Source organism: Chiloscyllium plagiosum, unplaced genomic scaffold (genome assembly GCF_037043375.1).
Source record: "Chiloscyllium plagiosum isolate Xiang-an unplaced genomic scaffold, Cpla_swu_hap1 HiC_scaffold_9, whole genome shotgun sequence".
Classification (NCBI taxonomy): Eukaryota; Metazoa; Chordata; class Chondrichthyes; order Orectolobiformes; family Hemiscylliidae; genus Chiloscyllium; species Chiloscyllium plagiosum.
The window spans coordinates 112,606,159-112,631,928 of NW_028270147.1; the positions used below are offsets into that span (position 1 = coordinate 112,606,159).

The 25,770-nt window shown below is 46.3% G+C and overlaps 1 pseudogene; it reads left to right on the forward strand.

Annotated features, from left to right (window-relative positions):
* LOC148149255 (centrosome-associated protein 350-like) overlaps window positions 1–25,770 on the forward strand; it is a 1,171,865-nt pseudogene that overhangs the window by 715,811 nt on the left and 430,284 nt on the right.

The following is a 25,770-nucleotide window of genomic DNA, read 5'->3' on the forward strand; positions in this document are numbered from 1 at the left end:
GGATGACTAGAGAAAGAGTTGGCCCACTCAAGGACAGAGGAAAGTTATGCGTGGAGTCAGGGAAAATGGGAGAGATTCTTAATGAGTAGTTTGTTTTGGTATTCACCAACGAGAGGGAAAAGATGGATGTTGAAGTTGGGGATAGATGTTTGATTACTCTAGGTCAAGTCGGTTTAAGGAGGGAGAAGGTGTTGAGTATTCTAAAAGGCATTAAGTTGGACAAGTCCCCAGGTCAGGATGGAATCTATCCCCAGGTACTGTGGGAAGCAAGAGAGGAGATAGCTGGGGCCTTAAGAGATATCTTTGTAGCAACCTTGAACATGGGTGAGGTCCTAGAGGACTGGAGAATAGCTAATGTTGTCCCCTTGTATAAGAAGATTAGCAAAGATAATCCAGGTAATTATCAACCGGTGAGCCTGACATCAGTGGAAGGGAAGCTGCTGGAACAGATACTGATTTGGAAGAAAATGGATGTATCCATGATAGGAAGCATGATTTTGTGCAGGGAATGTCATGTCTTACCGACTTTGTAGAAATTTTTGAAGAAGTGACAAAGTTGATTGATTAGGGAAGGGCTGTAGATGTCATACACATGGATTTCAGTAAGGTGTTTTATAATGTTCCCCATGTAGCCTGATGGAGAAATTAAAGTCGCATGTGGTCCAGGGTGTACTAGCGAGATGGATAGAGAACAGGCTGGGCAACAGGAGACAGACAGTAGTAGTGGAAGGGAGTTTCTCAAAATGGAGAACAGGAATCCGTGCTGGGACCACACTTGTTTATGATAGACATAAATGATCTGGAAGAAGGTATAGGTGATCTGATTAACAGGTTTTCAGATGACACTAAGATTGGTGGAGTAGCAGGGTACTGTCAGAGAATGCAGCAGAATATAGATAGTTGGAGAGCTGGGAAGAGAAACGGACAGATGGAGTTCAATCTGGGCAAATGTGATCGGATGAATTTTGGAAGATCCCTCAATGCTGGAGTAAACTATACGGTGAATGGAAAGCCCGGGGGAAAATTGATGCACAGAGAGACCTGGATGTTCGGGTCCATTGTACCCTGAAGGTGGTAATGCAGGTTGCTAAAGTGGTCAAGAAGGCAGATGGCATGCTTTCCTTCATCAGTTGGGGTACAAGAGTAGGCAGCTGGAAATGTGTTGCTGGAAAAGCGCAGCAGGTCAGGCAGCATCCAGGGAACAGGAGAATCGACGTTTCAGACATAAGCCCTTCTTCAGGAATGGTGAAAGTTTGTCCAGCAGGCTAAGATAAAAGGTAGGGAGGAGGGACTTGGGGGAGGGGCGTCGGAAATGTGATAGGTGGAAAGAGGTCAAGATGAGGGTGATAGGTCAGACTGGGGTGGGGGCGGAGAGGTCGGGAAGAAGATCTCAGGTTAGGAAGGCGGTGCTGAATTTGATGGGTTTGACTGAGACAGGGTGGGGGGAGGGGAAATGAGGAAACTGGTGAAATCCGAGTTCATCCCTTGTGGTTGGAGGGTTCCTAGCCGGAAGATGAGGCGTTCTTCCTCCAACCGTCGTTTTGTTGTGGTCTGACAATGGAGGAGTCCAAAGACCTGCATATCCTTGGTGGAGTGGGAGGGGGAATTGAAATGTTGAGCTACAGGGTGGTTGGGTTGGTTGGTCCGGGTGTCCCAGAGGTGTTCTCTGAAACGCTCCGCAAGTAGCCGGCCTGTCTCCCCAATATAGAGGAGGCCACATCGGGTGCAGAGGATGCAATAGATGATATGTGTGGAGGTGCAGGTGAATCTGTGGCGGATATGGAAGTTTCCTTTGGGGCCTTGGAGGGAGGTGAGGGGGGAGGTGTGGGCGCAAGTCTTGCACCTCCTGCGGTTGCAGGGGAAGGTGCCGGGAGTGGAGGTTGGGTTGGTGGGGGGTGTGGATCTGACGAGGGAGTCACGGAGGGAGTGGTCTTTACGGAATGCTGATAGGGGAGGGGAGGGAAATATATCCTTGGTGGTGGGGTCCGTTTGGAGGTAGCGGAAATGATGGCGGATGATGCGCTGTACATGGAGATTTGTGGGGTGGTGGGTGAGGACCAGTGGGGTTCTGTCCTGGTGGCGGTTGGAGGAGCGAGGTTCAAGGGCGGAGGAGCGGGAAGTGGAAGAGATGCGGTGGAGGGCATCGTCGACCACGTCGGGGGGGAAATTGCGGTCCTTGAAGAAGGAGGCCATCTGGGTTGTGCGTTTTTGGAACTGGTCCTCCTGGGAGCAGATGCGGCGGAGTCGAAGGAATTGGGAGAATGGGATGGCGTTTTTACAGGGGGCAGGATGGGAGGAGGTGTAGTCCAGGTAGCTGTGGGAGTCGGTCGGTTTGTAGTAGTACTTGCGGAGCGTTTCAGAGAACACCTCTGGGACACCCGGACCAACCAACCCAACCACCCTGTAGCTCAACATTTCAATTCCCCCTCCCACTCCACCAAGGATATGCAGGTCTTTGGACTCCTCCATCGTCAGACCACAACAAAACGACGGTTGGAGGAAGAACGCCTCATCTTCCGGCTAGGAACCCTCCAACCACAAGGGATGAACTCGGATTTCACCAGTTTCCTCATTTCCCCTCCCCCCACCCTGTCTCAGTCAAACCCATCAAATTCAGCACCGCCTTCCTAACCTGAGATCTTCTTCCCGACCTCTCCGCCCCCACCCCAGTCTGACCTATCACCCTCACCTTGACCTCTTTCCACCTATCACATTTCCGACGCCCCTCCCCCAAGTCCCTCCTCCCTACCTTTTATCTTAGCCTGCTGGACAAACTTTCCCCATTCCTGAAGAAGGGCTTATGTCTGAAACGTCGATTCTCCTGTTCCCTGGATGCTGCCTGACCTGCTGCGCTTTTCCAGCAACACATTTCCAGCTCTGATCTCCAGCATCTGCAGACCTCACTTTTTCCCTACAAGAGTAGGCAGGTCATGTTAGAATTGTATCGGACTTTGGCTTGGCCACATTTGGAATACTGCATACAGTTCTAGTCACGACATTACCAGAAGAATGTGGATGCTTTGGAGAGGGTGCAGAGGTGGTTAACCAGGATTGTCTCATATGGAGGGCATGAGCTATGAAGGGAGGATGATAGATTAGCATTATTTTCAATAGAAAGTTGAAGATTGAGGAAGGACCTGCTAGAGGTCTACAAATCATGAGAGCTATAAAAAGAGTGGATAGCAAGAGGATTTTTCCCAGAGTGAGGGGCTCAAATACTAGGGACCATGGACTCAAAGTGAGAGGAGAAATGTTTAGAGGAGATATGCGTGGAAAGTTCTTTATGCAGAGAGAGATTGGTCCCTGGAACACGTTGCCAGCGGAAGTGGTAGAGTCGGGCATGATAGCATCATTAAAGATGTATGTAGATAGATGCATGAATGGGCAGGGAGCAGAGGTATACAAATCCTTGGAAAATTGATGATAGGTCGAGATAGAAGCTATGGATCAGCGCAGGCTTGGAGGGCCGAATGGCCTGTTCCTGTGCTGTAATTTTCTTTGTCCCTTGTTCTTTGACCTGAGAAAGCTCAAAGGAACAGAGTGATCTTGGGGTGCTTGTCCACTGATCCCTGAATGTGGCAAGACAGGTTAACAGAGCAGTTAGGAAGGCATATGGGACACTTGCCTTTGTCATTTCAGGTATTGGTTATAAAAGCAGGAGGATATGCTGCAGTTAAGCAGAGCATTGGTTAGGCCACAGCTGGAATACTGTGTGCAGTTCAGGTCATCAAACTGTAGGAAGGATGTGATTTTACTGGATGGGGTGCAGAGGGGAATCACCAGGATGTTGTGTGGGATGGAAACTCTCAGTGATGAAGAGAAATTGGATCAGCTCAGGTAGTTTTCTTCAGAGCAGAGAAGGTGGAGGGAGGACCTGATCGAGGTGTATAAGGTTATGAGGGGAATGGACAGGGTGGGTAGAAAGCAGCTGTTCTCCTTCATGGGAGGATCAACAAAAAATTGGCTCACACTCAATGTGAAAGAAAGGAGGTTTCAAGATGTTTTGAGGAAAATGTTTTTTTACACAGAGGGTGGTGTGGGTCTGGAATGCACAGCCTGGGAGGAAACGCCACAAACTTTAAAAAGAACTTGGGTGAGCAGTTTAAATGTCATAACATTCAAGCTATGGGCCTCATGTTGGAAAGTGGGACTGGTGTAGGTTTAGTGTAGTTTGGCTGGTACACAGTTTATGGGCCAAAGGGCCTCTTCTGTACTGTGTGATTTTATGATTGTATTGTATGCGATTTAGTTTCCTTATCTGAGGAAGGGTGTTCTGGCTGTGGAGGGAGGGCAGCGACTGTTTACCAGACTGATTCCTGGGATGACAGCAGTTTTCTCTGAAGAGAAACTGGATCAGTTCGGATTATATTCACTGGGATTTAGAAGATTTAGATGAATCACATTGGAACCTTTAAAATTCTAACAGGACATGACCGGAAAAACACAGAAAGGATGTTCCTGATGACTGGAGAATCCAGAACCAGGAATTACAGTTTAAAGATAAGGGAAAGGTTATTTCAGACTGAGATGAGGAGACATTTCTTTAGCCAGAGAGTGGGAAGTTGGTGGGATATTCTGTCACAGAAAGCAGTTGAGACCAAACATTAAATGTTTTCAAGAAGGAGATAGATATAGTTCTTAGGAAGAAAGGGATTAAGGTTATGTGGAAAAAGTGGGAACAGGGAATAAGTTGGATGATCAGCCATGGCCATATCGAATGGCAGAGCCTACTCAAAGGGCTGAATGGCCTACTCCTGCTCCTAGTTCCTTTGTTTCTGTGTTTGAGTGACTGTCCATAAACATGGAAACATATGGAATTATAGAGTCAAAGAGTCATCGAGTCCTGCAGCACAGAGACAGGCGTTTTGGTCCACACTGGTCCATGCTGACCAAAATATCCATCCATGTTAACCCCATTTCCCTGCACATGGCCCATATCCTTCGGAGCCTTTCCTATCCATGTATTTGTCCAAATGCCTTTTTAAAAGTTGTTAATATACCTGCCTCAATCACTTCCACTGACAGCTCATTCCACATCTGTATAAACAAATTGCCCCTCAGGTTCCGTTTTATTCTTTCCACTCTAACCTTCAACTGATGGTCTCTCCAATTCCCCAACCTTGCATTCACCCTATCCATGTCTCTCAATGTCTTATACACTTTAAAAAATAAAACCCTCAGCCTCCTACACTCTCAGAAAAAAGTCCTAGCTTGTCCAACCTCTCACAAAAACTTAGACTGTTGAGTCCTGGCAACATGCTTGTACATTTCCTCTGAACTCGTTACAGTTTAATAATGTCCATCCTATAACAAGGTGACCAAATACTCCAAGTGCGACCTCACCAACGTTTTGTACAGTTGCAACATAATTTCCCAACTTCTGATGAAGGCCAGTGTGCCAAAAGCCTTCCTCACTGCCCTGTAGAACTGTGACTCAACTTCCAGAGAACCGTGTACCTGAACTCCAAGATCTTTCTGTTTCACTACGGTCCTTAAGGCCTTACCATTCACCATGGTACTCCCACCTCAATTAAACTTCCTAGACTGTAAGACCTCACTATTATCTCTCTGAACTCATTTTGCCATTTCTCTGCCCATTTCTCCAGCTGATCAAGGTCCTGCTGCAATTTCTGATAACCTTCCTCAATGTCTATTGTAATGTCATCTGCAAATTTCCCAATCATGCCTTGCAGATTCTCATCCAAGTTATTGATATCGATAACAAAGAGTAATGGGCCCAGCACCGAGCCCCGAGGCACTCCACGAGACTCAGGCCTCTAGTCTGACAAGCATCCTTCCACTGTTACCCACTGCTTCCTACCATCAAGCCAATTCGAGAAAAGTATTTGTCTTTGGTCAGGGATTAGTTTGGAGGTAGGAGACAGAGAGGAGGGATAGTGTGTGCGTCCTCCAATGAGGAAGATGTGAATAGTGGTATCCCAAGGGATCTGTGCTGGGAGCCCAGCTTTTCATGATATTTCTCAATGACTTGGATGGAGAAACAGAAAGCCATACATCCAAGATTGCTGATCACACTGAGTGAGGCAGCTTGGAGGAGGTTACAGAGATAGGGAGGGTGGAGGGCAGAGAGGGATTTGCAAACAAGAATGAGAACTTGAAAATCAAGGTGTTGCTGGACCAGGAGCCTATGTAGACACAGAGTACAGGGGGTTGGGGGGAACAGGACTTGATGCAAGGTTGGATACGGGCAACAGAATTTGGGATGAACAGAAGTTTATGGAGGGTGATTGCTGTGATGTGTGCCAGAACAACATTGGAATGGTCATGTTTGGAGTCCCTTAGACATGATTGAGATTTTCAGTGGCTGGTCTGTGTAATATGGAGGATATAGGGTTCAGATCATTCTCAAAGATGTGGCCACATTTGTAAAGAGTCTGGTTGAGCAGCAGACAGTGCTCAGGGAGGGGGATAGAGATTGTAACCAGAGATGAAGAGGATGGCTTTGATCTTCTCAATATGTTTCACAGTGAGTCCTGGCTCCTCAGTCCTGACTGCTCTTAGCTGCTGTGATTGTCACTGATTGGACACATTATTAGAGATTCTGACCACAGCAGAAAGCCCCAGTGTAAAAAATAACTGCAAAGACTGTCAGATCGCAAAGTTGAAACTACACAAATAGAGGAAGTGAAAGAAAGAGCTCGGAGCAGCTGGACGTTTGTTACTGAGATGGGAGAAAACTGTAAACTGTCTGCACTCCCTGGAATCTGACAGCACAGATTTTTGGGATTCTGGTTCTGGGATTTTTTTTGCAGAAACAGCACAGTGATGGAAAAAATCAGTCTTTCACAAACACACACGCCTGCACTTGGAGATCAGAAACAGAATCCAGCAGCAGCTCTGTCTCCAAGCTGTGAAACCTGCACAGAATTGTTCCCTCATTCAGTTTATAACTGGCAGGATAAACCAAGCAGGGGAGGCAACAAAGTGGTGTGTACAGTCAGAAGGGAGTTGCCCTGGGAGTCCTCACCATTAACTATGGAACCCATGAAGCCTCATGACAGCAGGTCAGACATGGGGAAGGAAACCTCCTGCTGATTATCACATAGCACCGCCTTCCCCTCCAACCTCAACTGAGCAGTCAGTCCTCCTCCATATTGAACAACACTTGGAGGGAGCACTGAGGGTGGGAAGGATGCAGGATATACCCTGAGTAAGGGACTTCAAAGTCCACCATCAAGACCTGCTCAGAAGCATCACTACTGAGTAAGTTGGTCAAGTTCCACCTGATTCAGCTGCTAGACTGGACCTGGGGCGGGTGGTGAGGGATCTAACAAGAGGGAAAAACATATTCACTATCACCTTCACCAATCTGCCTGCTGCTGGTGTATCTGTCCATGACAGTATCAGTAAGAGTGACCACCGCACAGTCCATGTGGAGACAAAATCTTACCTTCACATTGAGAATACCTTACATTTTGTTGGGCAAGGGATAGGGGATGTCAGGAATAACTTTGTTTTTAGCAGCAATTGGTAATGATTTGGAAATTAGTGCCCATTCAGGTGAGGCAGGTGAAGACACTCAGTAACTGCAATGGCAGATTGGATGGGCTCTTGATGGAAATAAACCTGCAAGGCCCTGGGGGTCGAGTAGGGGAGGGGGTGGGACTGACTGGATTGCTCCATGAAATGACAGCATTTACCTGACAGGCTGAATGTTCTCCCCCTGTGCTGGAAATAGGTCTCACTCAATGAGGGGTTCACAATTAGAGAGTTTGGATGCAGTAAATACAGGACAAATTGTTTCTCCAGGCAGGAGGGTCAGTAGCCAGAGGGCACACACTTCAGAAAGGGTCTGAAGAACAAGAGACAAGATAGGAACATTTTTATCCAGCAATTTCATGATGACTGTCTGCAAGATGAGTGGAAGTGAATTTAACAGCAACTTTCAAAAGAGCATTTGGAGAAATAGCTGAAAAGGAAACAATTGCAGGGTTATACAGGAAGGGCTGGGTAAATGGGACTCATTAGATTCATTTGACTAACAGTCACAATAGGCCCAGTGACCTCTGTCTGTGCTGTATAAGAGCTTACATACACTTATTCTCACCTTTACACAATGACGGGGAGAAACAGACAACCCAGTTTACAAAAGAGTGTTTTCTCAAGCAAAACAATTTTGAACCAACTCAGGGAACAGGCCAGACTCGATTTACTAGAACAAATCAACAAATCAATGGCAATGAACAGTGAAACAAAAGTGATGGAAATGAACAGTATATTCAACAGTGTGGTGCTGGAAAAACACAGCAGGCCAGGCAGCATCCGAGGAGCAGGAGAATTGACATTTCGGACATAAGCTCCTGAAGAAGGGCAGGAGGTCAGAGAGCATGCTCTTGGGGTCTGAAGGCTCTGCTGTCAATTGTGGGAGGGAGGAAGCAGCAATGGCAGGAGACCAGAGACAGAAGATGGAAGGGGGAGGGAGGGAATGTGAGTTTGCAGCAGGACACAGAGTGAGGGAGGAGGGAGGCCATGGAGGCAATTGGCTGGCAGTGAGGTCAGGGGTCATTCTGGAATGACATATCGAGGTTTACAAAATTATGAGGGGCATGGATAGGATGAATAGACAAAGTCTTTTCCCTGGGATTGGGGAGTCGAAAACTAGAGGGCATAGGTTTAGGGTGAGAGGGGAATGTTATAAAACAGACCTAAGGGGCAACATTTTCATGCAGACGGTGGTACGTGTATGGAATGAGCTGCTAGAGAATGTTGTGGAGGCTGGTACAATTGCAACATTTAAGAGGCATTTGGATGGGTATATGAATAGGAAGGGTTTGGAGGGATATGGCCGGGTGCTGGCAGGTGGGACTAGATTGGGTTGGGAGCGAAGGATCTGTTTCCATGCTGTACATCTTTATGACTCTATGACTCTAAGACAGGGAAGGGACCACTCCATATCAGACAAGTTGGAGTTTATGGAATGTGGCTTTAGGAAGCTGGGAGAGGACATTGGAATCATAGAGTTAGGAGGTGGGACAAGCAGGAATTAGGGTTTCTGTGGTCAAGGGGCTGAGGTAGTGCAGAGACAGACAGTGTTGCTGAGATTGAAATAAGAGACCTACATGACAGAGAGGATGTGGGTTTGCAGCTCAGGTACTGGACAGTCCCATGAGAGAGAGGCTGTTGTTTACTGGTCTCTTCTGGAACATCTCGGCCTATCCATCCTCGCCTTATAATTCAAACCCTCCAATCTTGGTAATATCCCTGTTAGTCTTTCTTTTATTCAAATCAGTGTAATAACTTCCTTCCGAGAGTAGAGTGAGCAGAAATGTACACAGTGTCCAAATGTGGCCTTACCAATGCCTTGTACAGCTGTAACGTGATGTCCCAGCTCCTGTACTCCCTGCTTTGACCAGTGAAGGTGAGTGTGCCAAATACCTTCTTCACCACCCTGTCTACCTGTGACACCACTTCCAAGGAACCATGCACCTGTACCCCTCAGTCTCTCTGTTCAACAACACTCCCCATGGCTCTACCATTAATTGTGTAATTCCTGCCCTGGTTTGTCTTACCAAAATGCAGCTCCTTCCATTTATCAAAATTAAACTCCATCTGGATTTGTTGACCCACTGGCCCAGTTGATCAAGATGACATTGCACTCTTGGATAACCTTCTTCCCTGTCCACGATGCCAACAATTTTAATGTCAGCCACAAACTTACTGACCATTCCTGCTATTTTCTCATCCAAATTATTCATATAAATGATGAACAACAGTGGATCCAGGATCGATTCTTGTGGCAGACGGCTGGTCACTGGCCTCCAGTCTGAAGAACAACCCTCTCTCACCAGCCTCTGCCTCCTACCATCAGGCTAATTTTATACCCAATTGGCGAGCTCTCCCTGGATCCTACGTGATATAATCTTACTGAGCTGCCTACCATGGGGAACCTTGTCTAAGGCCTTGCTAAAGCCCATGTGGACAGAGTGTACTGCTCTACCTTGATCTATCTTCTTGATGACTTCTTCAAAAACTCAATCAGCTGCTCATCTCCATTGGAAGGTCCAGTGAATAGGAGGCCCATGTTTACTGGTCTCTCTTGGAGGATCCAGTCAGAAGGAGGTCCATGTTTACTGGTCTCTCTTGGAGGATCCAGTCAGAAGGAGGCCCATGTTTACTGGTCTCTGTTGGGAGGTTCAATGGGAAGGAGGCCCATGTCTCTCTCAATCCCGTGAACTGAATTCCATGTTTACTAGACTCTGTTGGAGTATCCAGTGTGTCATGGACATCATGGTTGGTGTGTGGTTCAGTACCTTTCTGTTGTAACTGTGTGATGGTCCACCCCTCATTCCAGTGAAACACCCTGACTCAGAGACAGATCATGGAAGGGGAAGGAGAGGGGAAGGGATTGGAACATGTTGTGAATGGACAGGATGGTTCAGTGGGTCAGAGCCTGTCCTGTACCTCCAGCTCACACTGATGGCCTGAGGATCTCCTCTCTCTGCTGGGCCTTCATGGAATGAGGTTTGTGTCCAAACCAGTCTCCTGTGAGAATAGGCAAACAGCACAGAACTGCCCTTCACTTGACAAGAATCTGTCCATCTTCCTGGTCAATGTGGAAATGGGCCTTTACTCCAGGAGAAGACATGCTTCTGGGGTCAGGGGTTAACATCCATTTGTGGGGCAGAGCAGAGGGATATTTATCCTGCATTCAACTGTCACCACCTGGGATACTGTGAGAAAGAGAGAGAGGTGAGACAGAGGGAAATAGAGCAAAAGCATCTGAGCGTTTGTGAGTATGTGTGTGTGTATGTGATCAAGGAATAGAGGAGGGAGCATCTGAGACAGTGTGAGGTATGTGAGGGGACCAAGACAGAGGTAGAGGGAGGTAGAAATGGTAAGGTTGAGGGATAGAGAGAGAAACAAGATGTGACTGAGAGGGATGGAGTGAGGGAAAGAGGAAGGATGGGTGTGAGACCAAGAATGAAGGGAATCGGGAGAGAGAGGGTAGGGTTGAGTGTGTGTAAGAGAGAGAGAGAGAGACATGAGTATGGTTAGAGACAGAATGACAGAGAGGGAGGGAGAAAGACTGTAGATTGGGATGCAGAGAGGGAGGGAGAGAGACAGAGGGAGGAATAGAGAGGGGCAGATAACATTTAGAGGCTTTCAATTGAAGCGAGAGATGGAGCGAGTGACGGAGACAGAGAGAGATGGAGAATAGAAATTATCCGACAGAGTGAGGAAGCATGAGTGAGTTGGAGAGAGTGGCTATGAGGCAGAGTGAGAGATTGAAAGAAAGAGAGAGAGAGAATATGAAAGAGATTAACAGTGGGAGAAAGAGATAGTAATAGAGTGAAAAAAGTGGCAGATGTGAGTCAGAAAGGGAGATAGAGAGAGAAAGGTGGACAGGTCCTGGTCATCACGTTTTGGGAAGGATGTGATTGTACTTGAGAGGGCGCAGAGATTTCCCAGGATGCTGCCTGGGATGGAGGGTCAGCTGTGGGGAAATCTTGGAAAGGTTGGGGTTGTTTCCTTGGAGCAGTGAAGGCTAAGAGGGGACATGACAGAGGGGTATAAGATTATTTGGGGCAGTGATAGGGTGGGCAGGAAGGGACTTTTTACAAGAGTAAGGGACTCAAAACCAGGGACAGAAATTGACGGTAACACAGACATGGACACATAGAAGCTCAGAGCAGGAGAAAGCCATTCGGCCCTTTGAGTCTGCTCTGTCATTAAGTATGATCATGGCTGACCTTCCATCTCAAAGCCATATTCCTGCTTTCTCCCCATTCCCTTCATGCTGTTAAAATGCAAAACAATTATCTCTCTCTTTTTTGTGAATATATTCAGTTCCTTGTCCTCCAAAGCCATCTGTGGTAGAGAATTCAATAGATTGACCACCCTTTGAGTGAAAATAATGTTTCCTCATCTCAGCCCTAAATCATCTACCCGGTATCTCCCTGAGACTGTATCCCCTGGTTCCAGACTCCCCAACCAGGGGAAACCTCATCCCTGCCCGGGCCTGTTAGAATTTTACATGTTTCAATCAGATCCCTTCTCATCCTTCTAAACTTCAGTGAGTCCAGGCCCAGTCGAGTTACGGAGTGAGAGGAGAGTTGAGGAGAAATGTTTTCATCCAGAGGATGGTGGGAGTCTGGAACTCACTGCCTGAAAGGCGGTTGAGTCACAAACACTCGTGACATTGGAGCAGTGTTCCCTTGTACTGCTGTAGGCTCCAGGGTAATGGGCCAAGAGCTGGAGGATGGGATTAGTGTCATCAGATCGTTGCTGACCAGTACAGACACAATGGGCCAAATGGTCTCATTCAGCGCTGTTCACATCAATGAGTCTCTGAGATAGACACAGAGAGAGACAGATAGAGAGAGAGAGAAGAGGATGTGTGAGGGGCTGACGTGGCTCTCTCTGCCTGATGCCATTTATTTACTGAGGAACACCCAGTCAGACTCTCACAGACTGCAGCTTTATAAAGCAGAGCCCAGTGAAGAGAGAGTTTATCAGGAACCAGGCACAGGGACAGGAGCACACACCATGATTTCACACATCCAGCTGATCTGGCCCCTGTGCCGCAGGTACAAATCTCTCTCCTTCCACCTTGAATCTTGAGCTGCTCTCCATTTCACTCCAATTCCACTGACTTGTGATTGAAGGGAAAATGCTGAAACCAGAGGAATGCTCAGTGTCTCCAACAATCTCTCATTTGACAGGCTCTTTCTGTGACAGTTCTGATCTCATTGTGTTTCTCTCTGACCCCTCAGGTATCAGTGGGGACATCACCATGACTCAGTCTCCCCCGGTGCTGTCAGTGGAACTGGGCCAGACCGCAACCATCACCTGTACGGCCAGTCAAAGCATTAGCAGCTACCTTGCTTGGTACCAGCAGCGAGAAGGTCAGAAACCCTCTCCCCTGATCTATGCTGCAGCAACTCAATTCATAGGAGTCTCCGAGCGATTCACCGGCAGTGGATCAGGGACCAGTTTCACCCTGAAAATCAGCAATGTTCAGAATGAGGATGTCGCTGACTATTAATGTCAGCAGCATTACAGCTGGCCTTCACAGTGATACAGATCCGTACAAAAACCTCAACTCACACAGCACCACCTCCTGTAATGACACAACCCACAGTTATATAAAATGTATAATAATGGACACACCATCCCACCACCTGAACTGACACATCCACAGTTAGATATAAATGAAACTGAACAAACTAACCCATGCCAGAATTGTCACTGTCCACAATACACTCCAGTCCCTGTGGTGTCCACCACTCACTGAAGGCCTCATGTTTCCACCCACACTCCATGGCCACACTTGAAGAGCAGCTGCAAGATTTAACATCGAAAAATATATTTCGCAAACTGCCCAAGCCTAGCTGGACACAACCCAGAGATACAGACAGGCAGAGAAAAAGCCATGAGTGAGGGAGAGAGCGAAGGGCAGGGAGAAGGTGAGAGTGAGTGAGAGACAGGGAGAGATTGAGAGTGACAAAGGGAAACAGAGAGCTGAGGTTTTTGTACAGCCTCTGCACTGCGAGCTCTCACTGTGGCTTACGTTCGGTTCAGGAACCAAACTCAGACTGAGTAAGTAAACTTCCATCCTCCATTGTTAACCCTGTCAATACTGAAACACGATTTCTAAAACACAAATGCTGAATTGTTGAAGGTGTTAGTGGGGAGCTGCAGTGAATGAAATGGTTGATTGAGGAGCACTGGGTCTAACAGGGTGTCCAGCTGTATTTCTTTAGTCCAATTGCCCCCTTTAAGCAGCAAGATATAAGTCAGTCAGTTTTACTCACCGTGTGGAGGAGCTCTGTCCATTTGCAGCCTGTGGTCCCATTCCTGCAGCATGGAGTGAAATCAGTGAGTAGCCTCCTGCCAGTCTCAGTGTGATGGACACGGGCAGAGTTTGATGTGAACTCTGGCTCCCTGTCCAAGTCCCTGATCTCACTGACCTCAGCAGCAGCAGCAGCAGCACAGTGAGACACCGAGCTCCCATCTCCCCCAGCTTTAACTCTGTTCAATCACACAATCACAGAATTGTTACAGTGCACAAGGAGGCCATTCTGTCCATCCTGTCTGTACTGGCTCTCTGAATGAGCAATTCACTGAGTGTCGTTCTCTTGCCTTCTCCCTGTCACCCTGCACATTGTTCCTTTTCAAATAACAGTCTCATTCCCTTCGGAATGTTTCAATTGAAGCTGCCTCCACCACACTCTCAGGCAGTGCATTCCACACCTTAACCACTCGCTGACTGAACATGTTGTTCCCCATCTCACTTTTGTTACTTTTCCCAATTACTTTCAATCTGTGGTCTCTCGGTCACAATCCTTTCTCAATTGGGAACATTTTCTTCCTATTTCCTCTGTCCAGGCCCCTCCTGGCTTTAATTCCTCCAACAAGTCTCCTCTCAGCCTTCTCCAAAGAAGACAGTCCCAAATTCTCTAATAGATCTTCATAACTGATGTTCCTCATCCCTGGAATGACCTTTGGGAATATAATTTGCCATCTCTACAAAACATTCACATGCTTCCTAAATTATTCACATTATCTATGTCCCTCATGATTTTATAAATGTCTCAGCCTCCGATGCTGCAGGGAAAATTGCCCCAGTTTATTCATCCTCTCCCTATCGTTCAAACCCTCCAATTCCTAGCAAAATCTTTGTAAATCTTTTTCTGCATCTTTTTAAAGTTTAACAATATCCTTCCTATCACAGGATGATCAGAATTGTTCACATTATTCCCAAAGTGGCCTCACCAGTCTCCTGTACAGTTGCAACATGATGTCCCAATTCCTATACTCAATACAGTGACCACTAAAGGCAAATATTCCCAACACCTTCTTTATCACCCTGTCTCCCTGGGATCCAGTTTTAAGGAATAATGCAACTTACCCTCACTTTCATCCTCACTCACCCTCACCCTCACCCTCACCTTCACCCTCACCTTCACCCTCACCTTCACCCTCACCTTCACCCTCACCTTCACCCCTCACCCTGAGGTTTCTTTGTTCAGCAACACTCCACAGGACCCTACCATTAACTGTATGAGTCCTGCCCTGGTTTGCCTTTCCAAAATGCAACATCTCACATTTATCTAAACTGAACTCCATTTGCCACACCTCTGCCCATTGCCCCATCTGATCAAGGTCCCACTGTACCCTGAGATCATCTTCTTCACTATCCACTGTCCCACCAATTATGGTGTCATTTACAAACTTATGTTAACTCCTATATTCACAGTGAAATCATTTATTTAAATGACCAAAAGCAGTGAACCAAGCACCACTCCTTGTGGCACACAGCTATTCACAGATCTCCAGTCTGAAAATCAACCCTTTACCACCACTCCCTCTCTCCTATCTTCAAGCTTTTTTATTTACCCCGACGGCTAGCTCCCAATAGATCCCATGTGGTCTAACCTTACTAACCAATCTATCATGTGGAACCTTGTCAAACACTTTACTGAAGTCCATATAGACACTGTCTACTGTTCTGACTTCATCAATCTTCTTTGTCACCTCCTCAATCAAATCAAGGAGACACAATTTCCCATGCACAAAACCACATTGATTATCCAAATGGATGTAAATCCTGTCCCTCAGAATCCACTCCCACATCTTACCCAGCACTGACATCAGGCTCATTGGTCTATAGTTCCCTGGCTTTTCCTTACAGCCTTTCTGAAATAATGATACAACATTAGCCATCATCTCTGGTCCTCCAACACCTTACCTATAGCTGTAATGATAAATATATCTCAGCAAGGAGCCCAGCAATCTCTTCCCTAGTTTCCCACAATATTCTGGGATACACATGATCAGGTCCTAGTGATTTATCTACCTTTATATGTTTTAAGACCTTTCGCATCTCCTCAGTTGTATTGTGGACGTTTTCAATACGTCACTATTTTTCCAAATTCCCTCACTTTCGTGTCCTTCTTCCCAATAAATACTGACCTAAAATATTTGTTTAGGATTTCACCCATCTCCTATGTCTTACCAAAATACAGCACTCACATTTGTCTGAAATAAACTCCATTTGCCATTCCTCAGCCCACTGGCCCAGTTGGTGAAGATCCTATTGTACTCTTAGACAGCCTTCTTTACTGTTCACGATGCCACCTGAAAATTCACCTGAACACACTCTCACAACTCTGGCTCCTCTCTGCCCGTTACACTGCTACTACCCCAATCTATATTCAGAAATTAAAGACCCCATCCTCCCATTTATAACAATTCTATCATATTTGCAGGTCTCTGTAAATTTCTTGCATTTGTATTCCTCCACATCCTTCCCACTGGGTGGTGACTTATTGTCTACACTGAGGATTCCGTGGACCTTGGTGTTTCTCTCTGATATTCCCTCCTGGCTCCCACAGCTCAGCTCACCCCACAGGAGCTCAGTCCCAGCTCTGTTCAGGAGCAACGCTGCCTGGTCTGTCCAAGTCCCATCTCCCCCAGACCCAGTCTCAATGTCCCAAGAATCTAAAGCCGTCCCTCCTGGACCCTCTCTCCAGCCCCACAGTCACCTGTGTTATCCTCCTGTTCCTCTTCTCACTTGTGTGGGGCACTGGAAGTAATGAGCAGATTCCTTCTTTTTAGTTCCTGCTCCTAATTCCTTTCCACGCTCCCTAAATTCTGACTGCAGGACCACATCCTTTTTCTCCCCCTGTCACTGGGACCGATGTGGACCATGACTGCTGCCTGTTCCCCCTCTCCCCTCAGGGCGCTCTGCAGCTGCTCAGTGACATCCTTGAGCCTGGCACCAGGGAGACAACACACCATCCTGGATTCCCATCTGCAGCTGCAGAAACACCTATCAATTGCCCTCACTCTCGAATCTTCTCTCACTATCGCTCTTCCAGTCTTCCTTGTGCCCCCCCTGTACAGCTGAACCCCCCATGGTGCCAGGGACTTGGCTCTGGTGAACTCCCCAGATGAACCATCATTCTCATCAGGATTCCGAACTGAATCCTGGTTGGAGAGTGGCATGCACTCAGGGGATTCCTGTACTAGCTGCCTGGTCCTTTTGGACAGTCTGTTGCTCCCCCATTCCTTCTCTCTCTGCATACTCTGAAGTTGCAGAGTGACCACATCTAGAAACGTGCTCTCCACGGAGCTCTCAGCCTCACGGACTCTCTGCACTGACACCAGCTGCTGCTCAAGCTCCGAAACCCACAGTTCCAACTACTGTCACTGACCACACTTCCTACACTCTTGGAATTCCAGGAGCTGGGAAATATTCTGAAGTTCCCACATGGATGTACACTCTCTCCACTCTTTGGTTACCTCTTTGCAAAGTTCTGATGACAAACAGCTCCAGCAGGGCTCACAGTCCAGTGGGTTCAGTGTTCCAGGGGTTTGGGGAAACTCTCCAGACGACTTTAAGATACAGGAGCAGAAATCAGCCATTCAGCCCATGGAATCTGCTCTGCCATTTGATCTTGGCAGATATGCTTCTCACCCCCAATCTCCTGCCTACTCTACAGGAACCATCAATCCCCTTAACAATCACGAACCTATCTATCTCTGTCTTAAATACACTCAGTGACTTGGCCTCCACTGCCCTCTGTAACAATGAGTTCCACAGATTCCCCACCCTCTGGCTGAAGAAATTCCTCCTCATCTCAGCTCTAAAGGGTCGGCCCTTCATTCTGAGGTGTGCCTTGGTTACCGAGTCTCTCCTGTTTTTGGAAACATCTTCTCTGCATCCACTCTATCCAGGCTGATCTGTATTCTGCAAATTTTAATAAGATCCCTCCTCATCCTTCTAAACTCCATCGAGTACAGACCCAGAGTCCTCAACCACACCTCATATGACAAGAACTTCATCCCCAGGATCATTCTTGTAAACCCCTCCAATACTAGCACATTGTTTCTTAGAATATGGGACTCAAAACTGCTCACAATATTCCAAATTCAGTCTGACCAGAGCCTTACACAGCCTCAGCAGTACATCTCTGCTCTTGTATTCTGGCCCTGTTTAAATGAATGCGAACATTTCATTTGCCTTCCCAAGCACAAACTGGACCTGCCTGTTAACCTTCAGAGAATCCTGAATGAGGTTTGTGCTTTAGATTTCCAAAGGCTTTCCTCATTTAGAGAACAGTCTTTGCATCTCTTCTTCCTACCAAAGTGCATACCCTCACACTGTAACACATTGTATTCTATTTGCCACTTCTTTGCAGCCTTCCCACTTCCTCAACACTGCCTGTCCCTCCACCTTGTCGTCTGCAAACTTAGCAACAATGTCTTCACTTGCTTCATCCAGATTGTTAATGTATAACGTGAATAGTTATGGTCCTAACATTGACGCCTGCAGAACTCTACCGGTCACCAGCTGCCGTTGTTCCTCACGCTCTGCTTTATGCCAACCTGCCAGTCCTCAGTCCATGCCAGTACCTCACCCCAACACTATGGGCGCTTGTCTCATGTCAAATGCCCTCTGGAAAATCCAAATAGATTACTTCCTCAGACTCTCCTTTGTCTGACTGGCTCATTGTCTCCTCAAGGAATTCTAACAGATTTGCCAGGCATGACCTCCCCTTGACTCAGCCCTATTTTCCCAATGCACTTCCAAGTCTTCTACAATTTCATCCTTCAATTGAAGTCTGAAACCTTACCAACAACTGAGTCCAGGGTAACTGGCCTATAATGTCCCATCTTCTACCTCCCTCCTTTCTTAAACAGGGCTGCTATGTGAGCCATTTTACTGTCCCTTGTCCCCACCAAATTCCTCCCCACCCCACCTCCACACCCTGACTCCATTGATTCCTGAAAGATCATCACCAATGTCCCCACAATCTCCTCAGCGATCTCCTTCAGAACACACTGGTGTAGTTCATCTAGTCTGGGTGATTTATCCACATTCAGACCTTTCAGTTTCCCCAGTACCTCCTCCTTAGTGATGACCACTACACTCCCCTCTGCCCCCTGACAGTCTTGAAGTACTGGGATCTTGCTGGTGTTTTCCATGGTGCAGACTGATGTAAAGTATCGATTCAATCCCTTGGCTATTCCTTCATTTCCTATTATTATTTCTCCAGACTCATTTTCCAGCGATCCAAAGTCTATTTTTGCCTCCCTCTTCCTTTTTATATATATGATAAAACTCTTGCAATCTCTTTGTATATTACTGGCTCGTTTACCCCCACATTTCACCTTCTCCACCCTTAATGCTTTTTTCGTTATCCTCCACAAGTTTTTAAAGATTTACTAACCCTCTGGCTTCCCACTATTCTCCACCACATTGTATACCTTTTCCTTTTGGTTTTATGCTGTCCTTGACCTCCCTCATCAGCCATGGTTGCCTTGTCCAACCCTTATTATGTTTCTTCTTTTTTGGGATGAATTCCTGCTCTGCTTCCTGAATTATCCCCAGAAACTCTGCTGTTTGCTGCCCCACCATCTTACCTGCTTGGCTCCCCTTCCAATCAATTCTGGCCAGCTCCTTCCTCATGTCTTTGGAGTTCCCTTTACTCAATTGAAATACTGTTCCATCTGATTGCAGCTTCTCCCTCTCAAACTACAGGGGGATTTCTATCATATTATGGTCACTTATCCATAGGGATACTTTCACCTTCAGCTCACTAATCAAGTTTGCCTCATTACACATCACTGAATCCAAAACTGCCTGTTCCAAATGATCAACCACAAGCTGTTTCAAAAACCATCTCGTAGACATTCCATGAAATCCTTTCTTTGAGACGTGCTACCCAGTCCACCTATCCATTGAAGTCTGTCCTGACATTTTGTTTTTGGCTTTTCTGTCTCCTGACTGATTTCCTTCCCCACCCCCTGATTACAGCTTGGAGACCTGGACATAACTTGCATCAGATTCTTTATTTCTTGCAGTTCCTCAGTGCTACCCACACAGATTCTACACCTTCTGACTCTCTATCACTTCTTGCTATTGATTTAATTTCATTTCTTATTAACAAGGCAACTCTCGCCCCTTTGCCCATCTGCTTGTCCTTTTGATAGGACATGTATCCTTGGATATTTAGTTCCCAGCCCGGATCCCCTTACAGCCATGCCTCTGTGATACCCACAACATCGTACCTGCCAGTTTCAATCTGCACTACAAGCTCATTGTGTATACTGTGTGCATTAAAGTACAACACCCTCAGTCTTGCATGGACTGCCCTCCTTCCCATCATTGTCCTCTTATCTGCTGTGCTTAATGTTTGATCTCTGATCCTTCCCACACTCTCTGTCCTATTACATCTTCTAGAAACTTGAATAACTTTAACCCTCCACTTTAACTGGTTTAAATTTCTTAGAAACTCAATTTACCTCAATTTGTGGCATCACTTTGTCGACTTTACTCGGAATGCTTCGTGCATTTAGTTACAAACTCTTTAAGTTTGTTCTATTATTGATTTTCCCTGCACTTTTATGGTTCCTTTGATATTCAAAAATTCCATCCCTTTCTTTTATTTTCTGGTAACAATTACTCCCATCACTAACCAGCAATCTACCTTCTCCTTTACCTTCCATTTTCTCATTTTCATCCAACTGAACCAAATTACTTTCTCTTTGGGTTGAGTTCAGGCCAATATTTATCGTTGAGCCAACATTATTATTGCTCTTAGATCTCATTGCTTCTTGTGGGATCTTGCTGTGCAGAAACTGGCTGCCATGTTACTGACATTGCAACAGTGACTGCTCGTCAAACAAAACTACCTGTAAATGTATTTCAGAGAGCCTGAAGTGTTAAGGGCTGGATTGAAATACAATTAGAGTCAGAGAGATGGACAGCACGGAAACAGACTCTTTGGTCCAACTTGTCCATGTTGACCAGATATCCTAAATTAATCTCGTCCCATTTGCCAGCATTTGGCACATATCCCTCTAACATCTTCCTATTTACATACCCATGCCTTTTAAATGTTGTAATTGTACCAGTCTTCACCACTTCTTCTGGCAGCTCATTCCATACATTTAACACCCTCTGAATGAAAATATTGTCCCTTAGGTCCCTTTTAAATCTTTCCCCTGTCACCTTCAACCTCTGCCCTCCGGTTCTGGACTCCCCTGCTCTGAAGAAAAGATCTTCTCTATTCACCCTATCTATGCCCCTCATGATTTTATAAACCTCTATACGGTCACCCATCAACCTGCAATGATCCAGGGAAAACAGCCTCAGCCTATTCAGCCTCTCCCTTTCGCGCTAACCCTCCAACCTTGGCAACATCTTTGTAAATCTTTTCTGAACCATTTTAAGATTCACAACATTTTTCCTGTAGCAGGGTGACGAGAATTGCACACGGTATTCCAAAAGTCCCCAAACCTATGTCCTGTACAGCCGCAACAGCTCCCAACTCCAATACTCAATGCACTACCCAATAAGGGAAAACAAACCAAATGACATAGTCACTCCCCTACCTACCTGCAACTTCATCTTCAAGGAATTTGCTCCATTTTTTGGATGAGCTGGGAGTCCTTCAGTTGTGAAAGATGCCATTCCATGGCACTGGTGGATGAAGAGCAGGCAGTTCCCCCTGGTGTCTCTGGTCAATATTTATCCCCCAGTCAAAATCACTGAGAATGTATTTCTCTGCTAATTATCCCACAGTGTTTGGGATCCCGCTGTGTACAGTCTGCTGGAAAGATCCATTGGTTCATTCTGAGTTGGGGACAGGTGCTACACAAATGCAAGTCTTTCTTTAAGGTTGGAGTCTCCTGAGCCGGATCCTCATCCATTGTCTGCGCACTCTCACCTTCCAGACGGCATGGGGTCATTAGGAGCAGTGACCCTGTCTGACCCCAGGACACTGAGACTCTTTGCAGCCTCACCCTTGATGTCAGCCCAGTGGTGTGCAGCAAAGTTTGAAATATAATCTAGAACCTTCTACACAGACACCCAACGTGACTCTTTCCTGAAGTGTGTGGATCCGAGTCTGCTCCATTGTTCTCGGATAAAGTTCTCCTGATCTGTGGGTGATCGGAAGTTTGTTAAAGAGATATCGAGCTCCATCCCACTTTCCAGCTCTTGCTCCACAGTTCTGGAGGTTTCGCTGTTTGAAGTGAATATCCAAGTGTTTTTTCAATATGATGAGGGTTTCTGCCTCTCCCACCCTTTCAGACAGTGAGTCCCACATCACACCATGTGGGTGAAAACAAATATCCTCAACTCCCCTATAATCCTGCCCCCAACTGATTTCAATCTCTCCCCATGGTTATTGCCCTCTGTGCTGGTGGAAATCAGTCCTTCCTACCCACTCTGTCCAGGCCCCTCATCATTTTACACACCACCATCAAATCTCCCCTCTGCCTCCTCTGTCCCAACGAAAACACTCCCAGCCAATCCAATCATTCCTCAAAGCTCAAAATTCCCATTCCAGACGAACTCCTCCTCTGTCCTGGTCTCTCGAGGGATCACATCCTTTCTGTAATGTGGTGACCCGAACCGTATATAGTTCTCTCACTGTGCTCTAACTGAGGTTTTATACAGTTCCAGAATAAAAAAACTCCTTGCTTTCACTGTCAACCAAATGAGATAAGTGAGGTGATGGTCTCATGGTATTATTGCTGAGCTGTTAATCCAGAGATCCAGATAATGTTCTGGGGACCGGGGTTAGAATCCAGCAGGTGGTGGCATTCAAATTCAATCAAAAGAAAATCTGCAATTAAGAGTCTAATGATGACCATGAAACCATCGTTGATTGTTAGGAAAACACCATCTGATTCCCTAATGTCCTTTAGAGAAGGAAATTCCCATCCTTACCATGTGACTCCAGACCCACAGTAATGTGGGTGATTCTAAACTGCCCTCTGGGTGATTAGGGATGGGCAATAAATGCTGCTGATCCAGCAATGCCCTCATTCCATCAAGGGAAAAAGAAAAACAGTTTATCCCATGTGTCTTCTTAACCACCTTACAGACCTGCATTAATCACCATTGCCACATCTTCCACTTCCACACACATCTGACTTCCAGGTTCAAAATGACGAGAGACATTCCTTCATTATCTGAGCTACAGATAGAAACATCAAGCACAGGAGCTGCAGTAGGCCATTCGGCCCCTCAATCGTGCTCCACCATTCAATATTATCATGGCTGATCATCCAACACAGTCCCCTGTTCCTGCTTTCTCCCTACATTCTTTGATCCCTTTAATCCAAAGAACTATATCTAATTCCTTCTTAAACACATTCCGCATTTAATTCCCTTTTGCTGCAAAAATGGTTGACAATTATTGGGTTGTTGTTTTTTGACCAGTATGGACACAATGGGCTAATGGGCCTTTTGGGTCTCTCTGACTCTATGACTATTATTATATATTATGAATAACTGGGTACCAAGGACTGACCCGTGTGGTACCCCAACTGGTAATTACCTGCCATTCAGAAAAAGGCTCATTCTTTCTGTCCTGTCTGCCAACTAGTTCCCAATCCATGTCAGTACATGGCCCCAATCCTCTTGTTCATTTGGTCTAGATTTGGGAGTCCCACCCTTACTCTTTGTGGGAACAGATTCTGAACGATCTCTGTCTCGTCCTTCGAGGGCTCCCACTGCCCTGACACTGATTTCCCATCATGTCGCTGCTTCTGGTCCACTTTTACCAAAACACTGTACAGTTTAGTAAAATGAAATTTTTTTACAATTGCTGCATGGTTCTCCATTTCCATCCCTACTCTCACGATCACGGAATTCTGATCACTGTCACTGAAATGCTCCCCCATTGATAGCCCTTCCAGCTTCCCACATTCATTCCATAAACAATGGTCCAAAACTGTCCCTTCTCTCTCTGCTGCTTCACCATCACCTTCTCAGGGACAATTAGGGATGGATAATAAATGCTGGCCCTGCCAGTGACACTCACATCCCAAGAAGCAATGTGAACAATGCCTGTCATTTTGTCGAGTTTATTCTGTATTGACTAAAAATGTTCTAAAAGATTGTTTTGCCAGTGAATATTGTGAGGGTTGAATTCCCTTCGAGTGACAGGGATTAAATTTTTTTCTCTTGTCTTTCAGGCCGTGAGAACTCTCAGCCCAAACTGACCCTGCTGACCCCTCCCCGGAGCAGGTCAATGCTAAGGGCACTGCCACCCTGGTGTGCCTTGCTAATCACTTCTATCCCGATGAGCTGGAGGTGCAGTGGAAGAAGGACGGTGCAGTCATTTCGGACGGGGTTCAGACCAGCAGCTACCTGCGAGCTTCAGACAGCACCTACAGTGTCAGCAGCCTGCTGACCCTCTCTGGGTCTGACTGGGAGTCCAACGCTCACTTCTCCTGTGCCCTCACCCACGTGACCCTCTCCTCTCCCTTCAGCAAGAGCATCAGGAGATCAGATTGTGTGTAGAGTGTTTGAGACAGTCCACAGAGGAGACACAACTTTAAATAGAACAGGGCTGAGCTGGCAGGAATACAAGTCATTGTCAGCACTGAATTTCAACTCTCTTCCTTCTCAGGACTACTCAGAAAACCTTCTGAGGTTTGGATGTTAAAGCAAGTCATTGCGACAGTGTCGAGACAGCTTTACGCTATGTCAAACCCCATGCTGTCCTCCTCCTGGGAGTGTTTGATGGGGACAGTGTTGACTTGTGATGCCAAGTAAAATCTCTTGAAGTTGCTGAAGACTGTCAGCTGTACAAAACAATGTAACCTCAGAATTCTCTGATTCAGTAAAACAGATCTTCTTCCTGCTCAGCCCCCAGTTCCAATTTAAGGTTTTGTCACTGTTTAAAGCGACAGGATTATCCTGTTATTGAGCAAATCTCCACAAGTGTTTTTCTCAAGCTCCATTGTGGCCGTGAATTTGAGCAGCTACCTCTGTCTGGGCTGTTAATTGCAGTTCTTTTCTGTCAATGTGAATCTGGAAAGGAGAATAAAGATGAAGATTCAGTCTCTGTCTCTGTGTGCTTTGGAAGTAGACCACCTCACCACCCCTCAGATCATTGGCTGCATTTCAGCAGGTCATTGTCAAGATTGGCTGGTTGGCTTGTCAATCAATTACAATCATCAATCATTACTCATTTTCAAATGATCCCTTTGATCAGGAATTTGTGTAGGTTACAAGATTCCAAAAAGAACAGAAACTGAAAGCTGTTAGGACTCAATAAGTACAATCTGACGCATTCCCTCTTCACTCTGTTGGTCCTGGCCCAGCTGATGGGATCGCACTGTGCAATCTCTGCTGCATGTTGGGTAGCTGCTGAAACAATCTTCGGCCATTCACAGACATTGTTGGCTGAGCGCCTTTCTGAGTGTGTGTTTAACTTAATACTGTCTGCAGGTGTCTCTCTGAGTGTGGGCGTGTTACTCAGAGAGACACCTACAGGCAGCACTGAGTAACACACGCACATTCGGAGAGACCTATCCTCAGCATGGAGTGTGATCATGTTACTCAGTGCGGCCTGTCTGTCAGAGTGCGTGTGTTACTTCGTGCAGCCTGTAGGTGTCTCTCTCAGTGCGAGTGTGCTACTCTGTGCTGCCTGGAGGTGTCTCTCTGAGGTCTATGTCTCCAAACAATGGATTGAGAACGGACTTTGTGCTGGGGATTAAAGATTGGGCTTTAATTTTCTCAAATCATGAATGAAAAACAATTCAGCTGATTCAGTCTGAGATGGCAGCTCATGTAGATGGCCAAAGTTAAAAAGCACACAACACCAGGTTATAGTCAAACAGGTTTATTTGGAAGTAGAAGCTTTCGGAGTGCTGTTCCTTCATCAGGTAGCTGGAGGGGCAGGATCATTGGACACAAAATTTATAGTAAATTCAGATGGCAGCTGACAAATGTGAATACTGAGAGTGTATTCTCAGTAAGGGAGGGATTTCAGATGC